This window comes from Tupaia chinensis, unplaced genomic scaffold (genome assembly GCF_000334495.1).
Source record: "Tupaia chinensis unplaced genomic scaffold, TupChi_1.0 Scaffold000539_1, whole genome shotgun sequence".
Classification (NCBI taxonomy): Eukaryota; Metazoa; Chordata; class Mammalia; order Scandentia; family Tupaiidae; genus Tupaia; species Tupaia belangeri.
The window spans coordinates 868,732-876,888 of NW_006160052.1; the positions used below are offsets into that span (position 1 = coordinate 868,732).

Consider the following 8,157-nt stretch of genomic DNA (forward strand, 5'->3'; position numbering starts at 1 on the left):
TCTATATTCCTTATGATAGTGCTTAGCTTTTTCATAGATAAGCTTCCTCCTTGCCTTTCGAAGCATCTTTTGAGCAAACTTCTTTCTCAGGCGCTTGATCTTCAACTCTGCAAAATTCCTTCGCTTTTTCTTAAGGATTTCTAGCACAGCAGGAACCTTTTTCTTGGTGGCTTCCGTGGCAGCAGGAGCCTTTTTCTTGGTTTCCACCACAGCAGGCACCTTCTTTTTTCTTCTCTTGAATGCCCTCCATGGTTCCAGCTGGTAAAGAGCCAGGCTCTCTATTATTTTCCATTGGTCTATCTGTCTACTATTTACCAGTACACTGTCTTAATTACTGTACATTTATTTTAAATCTTGAAGTCAGGTCATGTCAATTTTCATAGTTTATTCTTTATCTTCAATAATGTGTTGACAATTTCGGATCTGTTGACTTTCCATATAACTTAACTTTGTTGACAAAATAACTTGATGGAATTTTCATCTGAATTGCATTTAATCTATAAAATTGGGAATACCAGGGACTAGCAGGAGGCATGGTGGTTGAGACACTAGACATTCCCACACAGCCAACCATGGTATGAATCCTGGACCTGGTGGCTTGCCTGCTTTTCCACTCCCCCTCCCCCCCGTGTCTCTCTCTCTGGTCAAATTAAAATAAATGAATGAATAAATGAATTAATAAATAAATAATTTTTTGGGGAAAGGTTTTTGCTATAGGGCACATGTGCTCACCAGAGAGACAGAGAGAGACAGAGAGACAGAAAGTGAGAAATCACACCCCCCTTCATGGGGGATGGCCATGCTGCAATCCCTTCTCCTCTATTCTCCTCTCAGGATTTTGGGCACACATGCACATGCGTCCAGCATGGGTTTTAAACTGCCGGGTCCAGGACTTGAAATGCGGTCGACTACATGGGAATTCAGCAACATAGCCATTATGCTAACTGCTGGTCCCATAAATAAATAAATCTTTAAAAATATTAGGAAGACCAAATATCTTAATGATATTAAGTCTTCCTGTCCATGAACATGGATTATCTCTCCATTTATTAAGATCTTTTATTTCTTTCTTCAGACTTTGTAGATTTCCTCATATTGATATTTTAAATATTTGTTAGATTTATTCCTAAGAATCGTAATATAAATAGTTTGTGTTTTCATGTACAAATTTCAATTCATTGCTGGTATATAGTTAATATAAATAGTTTGTGTTTTCATGTACAAATTTCAATTCATTGCTGGTATATAGGAAAGCAATTGAAATTTGTATATTAACATCATCTCCTATAATGTTGCCATAATTACTTATTCATCTGAGTTTTTTGTCAATTCTTTGTGATTGTCTACATTGACAAACATGTCATCTGTGAATAAAGAACATTTTATTTCTTTCCACTCTATTCACTTGTTATTTCAAATTATTTCTACTTCTATTGCATTAGGTATAATTTCCAGTAAGATGCTAACTAGGAGTGGTGAGAGAGGACATCTTGGCCTCATTCCTGATATTCAAGGGAATCTAGTTTTTCATTAAGTATGATGTAAGCGATGGAATTTTTTAGTTGTAATTTGTAAAAGTCAAGAAGTTCCCCTTCTATCTATGTTTGCTGTATTTTTTTTCTTTTTTCGTTGTCATAGAATGTGTGCACTCACCAGAAAGAGATAGAGAAAGGCAGAGAGAGGGAAAGTGAGAAATCACCTCCCAGGAAGGATGGCCATGCTGCAATCTCCTCTCTTTCCTTCTCTCAGGATTTTGAGAATGCATGCATATGCACCTGGTGTGATTTTTCAAGCCGCAGGTCCCAGGACTCAAGCCACAGTCACCCATGTGGGAATCCAGTACCTTAAACACCACACCACCTGCTAGTCCCAGTTTGTGGTACTTTTTGTTTTACCATGAAGAGACAGGAGAGTTTGTCAAATGCTTTTTTCTGCTTCTAATGATATGATCATATAATTTTTCTTTTCTAGCCTATTGATGTGGTGGACTTAATATTAACTGGTTTTCAGATATTGAAGTAGCCTTGTATAGTTGGTATCATCTCTCTTGGTCATGATGTCTTTTATCAATTATAGATACGAAACTGGTCATTTATTCAACTATTGGCTTCCCAGTATTTTCCCCATTTTTTTCCTTTAGAATTCTGATTAGACATGTGTTGAAATTTTCACTCTTCAGGCCAGCAGGTGGCATGGTGGCTACAAACTCTGGATTTCTATATGGCCGACTATGACTTGAGTCCTGGATCTGGTGAATTGCTTTCTCACTTCACCCCTCCTCCTCTTTTACTCTCACTGTGTCCCTCTCTGGTCAAAATAAAATAAAATAAAATAAAATAAAGTTAAATAAAATAATTCTTTAACAAAATAAAGAAAGAAATTTCCACTCTTTCTTTCTTGTATCTTAAGTTTTTGTTAGTCTCATTTTTTTTAATCTCAGTGCGATTAAAAATATTTTAATATCTATCTTCCACTTTACCACTTACTTTATGAGTTTCCAATATGTAGTTTAATCCAACCTTTGAGTTTTATTTGCTTAGTTATTTTTTTTCTAGAAGGTGTGTGCACTGGTCAGAGAGATAAAGAGAAACAGAGAGAGAAGAAGAGGAGAAAGTAACACCTCTGCCCGCCCCCCCACCATGGGGAATGGTCATGCCACAATCCTTTATTTTCTATCTCGTTCTCCTTCAGGTATTTTGAGCATGCATGCATATGTGCCTGGTGTGTTTCTTAAGTCACCAGGTCTGGGACTTGAAAAATGAGTCATGTGGCATCCAGGTGCCTTACCCACAGACCACAGAGCCAGCCCAAGTTTTAATTTTCAATGACTATATTTTTGTTCCCTGGGAATTCTACCTGGTACTTGGTTAGTTTTGGTAGATTCTTAGCTTTCCCCCCTGAGCTTATTTGACACTCTTTATAATAGATGATTATATTCATGACAAAAAGCATTAGTCCCACTGGGATGAGTGAAAAATAATTAGAAGTTGAGGGAAAAAAAATTCCACAGTAGAGAGACTCGAAGGAAAGTGATTCTCAAAACCTGCATATCATTTTCCTTCAAGACATGTGCAATTGCTAAGCTTTACATTCACAGGATGAGAAAGTTAAAAACAATTCAGTATAAAGGATATTTAAGGCTAAAATGCAAACATAGTTTTCAGCCGCTTTGGGGAACCAGAGATATGGGGAGTTGGAGTTAAAGACTGGCAAAACTAAAAAAAGTAGTAAATACCACAAAATTTTAGAAAAGGCCCTAGAAAAGCCATACCCTAGGAGTCAGGACAAAAAAGTAATTTTTAACAAAGACTAAAACCAAGTGTAGGTAGAATTAAGATGATCTAGTTGTAGTACTTGCCTGTCAGAAAAAAACTGACTTAGTAAGGAGATAATATCATTCAAACCCTTTACATTTTAGTACACGATGTTTGACATTCAGTAAAAATTGAGTCCTGCTATAAGGACCAAGTAGCTAAACCAGATTTAAAACGGATGAAAAAAATATACCCACAGATTATTTAGATATTGTAGTTATCAGACAAAGACTTTAAAATTAAAATGATTCACATAGTGAAGGAAACAGAGGAAAAGATGGAGAATTTCGGCTACACTTGGAATGTATTTCAAAGGTCAATGGAAATTCTAGCACTGAAAAGAATATATAATTAAAATTAAGATGTGGGGGATCAGCAGATGATACAATGGTTACATTGCTGGACTCACACATCATTGGCCATTGTTCAAGTTCTAGCCCTGGTGGGTTAAAATTCATACCAGGCAGGGACCAGCAGTTAGCACAATGGCTATGTCGCTGTCCTTCCATGTAGCTGCCCGCGGTTTGAGTTCCAGACGTGGTGCCTTAAACTCACACTGGGCGCGTGTGCATGCATGCCCAAGATCCCGAGAGGAGAATGGCGGAGAAAGGATTGTGGCATGGCCATACCCCCTGGGGGGTGATTTCTAGCTTTCTTTCTCTCTGTCTCTTTCTTTCTGGAGAGCAAAAGCCTCTCAAAAAAAAAAAAAAATTCATGCCGGGCACATGCGTATGCATGTCCAAAGCCCTGAGAGGAGAATGGAAGAGACAGAATTGTGGCATGACCATCCCTGCTGGGAAGTGATTTCTTGCTTTTTCTCTGTCTCTCCAGCAAACGCATGTGCCCTATAGCAAAAAAAAATCTCTCTTAAAAATTTTTAAGGTATGGACAAGCAGGTTGCATGGTGGTTAAGGTGCTGGACTCCCATGTATCCGACTATGGGTTACATCCTGGACCTGGCAGCTTGCTTTCTCACTTTCCCTCACTCTCTGTCTCTCTCTGGTGAGTTCATGTGTCCTATAGCAAATTAATAATAATAATAATAATAAATTAAATAAATTATATTTAAAAATTAAGATGTAATCTGATGAATTTAATAGGAGATTTAACACATCAAAGCAATGGTTAAGTGAACTGGAAGAATGTGAGTGGAAATTATCAAAATTAAAGCATAAAAACAAAAGGACAGAAAATAAATGACAAAGATAAGAATATATGGTAAACAGTGCAGTGTTCTAAATCATGCGTAAATGTTAGAAGGTGAGGAGAGCGAATAGAATAGTAGTGATATTTGACAATATATTGACTAAGATTTTCCCACTGACAAAAGATACCAAACCACAGATTTGAAAAGCTCTCTGAAAACCTCACGTATGAGGAATACAAAAGACTGTCACACATTCCAGCCCATGGTGGTTAAAGCAGATGGATCCCACATGGCCAACCATGTGGTTCAAGCCTCAGGTCCAGCAACTTGAAGAACACACCAGGCATGTGTGGATATGGGCTCAAAATTCCAAAAGGAGGGAGAAATGGAGGAGAAGAATTGTAGCATGACCATTTTCCATGGGTGGTGCTTTCTCATTTTCTTTCCCTCTCTTTCTCTCTCTCTCTAGCAAGTGCATATGTCTTCTGACAAGACTAGACAAAACAAAACAAAACAAAAAACAAAGACTATTACACCTGAATTCATCATAGTCAAAGACAACAAAAAAATGACAAAACATATATGTAATCTGAGAAAAATGACTTTCAAATGAGTAACAGTATGAGTGATGAATAACTTCATAACTCAATCAATGGAAGCTAGAAGACAATAGATCAACATCTTTAAGTTGTTGAAAGAAACTATCCATGCATTTAGAATTCTATAAACAGCCTCATTCCAAAACTTTATAATTAAAGCAAAATAAAAATATTAAAGGAAAATAATGACTTTTCAACCTATAATAGGTGATAACATGTATTTCCCATGTAGGTTAACTATGAGAACAAATAATAATTCTAGATGGAAATACAGAAATGCAGAAATGTAAAAGTGAATATTGATTCCATCAAATAATAATGCCTGGGGTTTAAAATATACATACAATGAAATACATGTCAATAGTAGGACAAATTGGGAGGGTAAGTAGATTTAAGATGTGTAAATTTATATCATAATTTGAGAAAAGATAAAAAACATTAATTGCAGCTAGACTAAGTCAAGAATGCATAATGTCATCTCTGTGGTAAAGACTAAATGCCAAGAAGAAAACAAGGGAAAAATAAAATAATAAAAGGACTCGAGTTGTCCAAAAATAAAAGAATTAGCAAATGAATTAGTAAACTGTGAGCTAGGTCAGAAGAAATGAACAAGAATGAAGTATAAAGAGAAAGAGCATGCAAATATATAGAAAAATTAAGAGACATAGGGAACAAACTGAAAGGTATTGCATATTGTCTAACATATTTGTAACTGGAGTCCCCCCAAAGAGAGAGAGAATATGACAGAAACAATGTTTGAATAGATTATGATAAGATGTTCCCAACACTGAAAATTGATCTTCAGCCTGAAAATATCCTCAGGGATATATATTTTTCTCATTTTGTGGTTCCTAATATTCTTGTCTCATACATACTTTCCTTCCATGTTGACCTGTATGACCAAGAAGAGATTGTACAAAGAATTGAGTGTACCTTCCAAGGCTAGGCCATTAAGGACATTGTACCTTCCATGTTGCTCTCTCAGTTCACCTTTTCAGAGAAGCTAACTGCCATGCCATGAAGATATTCAAACAGCCCTATGGAGAGAACCGTGTGGCAAGGATCTAAGGCCTACTGTCAACAACCAGTACCTTCATAGGCAAGTGAGTAAACTACCTTAGAAACAGATACTCCAGGCCGAGTCAGATTTTTAGATAACTGCATTTCTAGCCGATATCTTGTATTCAAACTCAGGAAAGACTGTGAATCAAAACAAGCAAGCTAAGCCACTCCCAGATTTCCGCACCCAAACTGTGTGAGGTAATATTGATTGTCACTTTTCACCAGGATAGTGCCAAACGCAAAGAAGGAAGCTCCTGTCCCTACCAAAGCTGAAGTTAAAGCAAAGGCTTTGAAGGCCAAGAAGGCAGTGCTGAAAGGCGTCCACAGCCACAAAAAAAAAGAGATCTGTACATCACCCGCCTTCTGGAGGCCCAAGACTCTTCGGCTGTGGAGGCAGCCTAAATATCCTCAGAAGAGTGCACCAGGAGAAACAAGCTTGACCACTATGCCATCATCAAGTTCCCCCTGACAACCAAGTCTACTAGGAAGAAGATAGAAGACAACCACACACTTGTGTTCATTGTGGATGTCAAGGCCAATAAGCACCAGATCAGACAGGCTGTGAAGAAGCTCTATGATATGGATGTGGCCAAGGTCAACACTCTAATCAGGCCTGATGGAGAGAAGAAGGCATATGTGCTACTGGCTCCCGATTATGATGCTTTGGATGTTGCCAACAAAATTGGGATCATCTAAAGTGAGTCCAGCTGGCTAATCCTAAATACACACTTTTTCACCATAAAATAAATAAACAAATAAGTATTGATTGTCTTATGCCATTAAGTTTGGGGTAATTTCCTGCACAGCCACAAATAACAAATACAGATTCTGAGGTCTGGAATTGGATGCTGCTGCAACAAAAAACCAAAATCTAAAGTTAGTGAAATGTTAGTTGAAATCTTAGTGAAAGCCTGTAGAGATTTTATGTGTTCGTTAGTAGAAGCCTGAGGTCTTTCAGGAGACTGCAGGTGAGAACTTAATTGGAAGTGAGAGAAATTTTACTGAATATTGGAGGGAAAATGATCTTACAGCTAGCATGAAAAGTAGAAAACGTATCAGATGAGCTGTGTGATCTAACTAAGGAGAATTTTCAGGCAGAGCATTAATAGTACCACCTTGTTTCTTCTTTTTGATTATAGTAAGATGTAAGAGGGAAGAATAAATTAAACGTAGACCTATTTTTAAAAAGTTGGGTGGGGAGACCATTGAGTTTGAAAATTCTCAGCCTCTCTCAGTAACACATGATGGTGAAATGAACCATGGGCTTCAGGAAAAGACCAAATTCAATGCATCTTTAAAAAAAACAGTATAAAGATGAAACCGAGAGAGTAATTATAAAATCCTTTGAAAGATCTCAGAAAGATCCAGCTTGATGCCTTAAGGACAATCAGAAAACACATGCACACGCACCTGGTGTGAGTTTTTGTTTCTGTTATTTTTTTTATTTAATTTAATTTTTTATTTTAAATTCATGTTACATTTACTCACTATATATCAATACAGCATACAAAGTGAGTTTTCCCATTCAGAATACACTGTATATTGGCTCAGGGAGTAGAATGAACATACTATAAAGTAGCACCTACCTGAGCCTATATAGCTCACTGTAATCATTAGGTATGTTTTTTACTTATATTTTATTTCAAGAAAAGCAGTTTTAACTTTAATAAATCAAAATAGAAAATGTTAAAAATTTGCTTGAGACTTAAAGCCGGAAAAAAGGTTAGGATTCTGTTCGAACAGTAGATAGCTTCTAAAAAGTCAAAAATAAGATGTGGACAAAGCTAAAATTTAGTAACAACTGCACTGGAGGAGTCCGACCCGGTGAGGCCCCAGGATCTGTCTGAGCCCCCAGACCTTTGAGCTCCGCTTCCGGTTGGATCAACACGTTGGCAAGGCCACTGTTGTGCACCCCCCCCCCACACCTTGGAACAAAGCTTGGGTCAATTAGCATGTCAGCAAGGCTGTTTGCTATTTGCTCCAGAAAGTGGCAGCCTTACTGGGAAGCGACCCCCCTCTGGCTCCCCAATATACT

General features: G+C 37.4%; 1 pseudogene; it reads left to right on the forward strand.

Annotated features, from left to right (window-relative positions):
• The first annotated feature begins 3,424 nt into the window (after positions 1-3,424).
• Positions 3,425-6,818, forward strand: LOC106735820 (60S ribosomal protein L23a pseudogene; annotated as a pseudogene).
• The last annotated feature ends 1,339 nt before the right edge of the window (positions 6,819-8,157 follow it).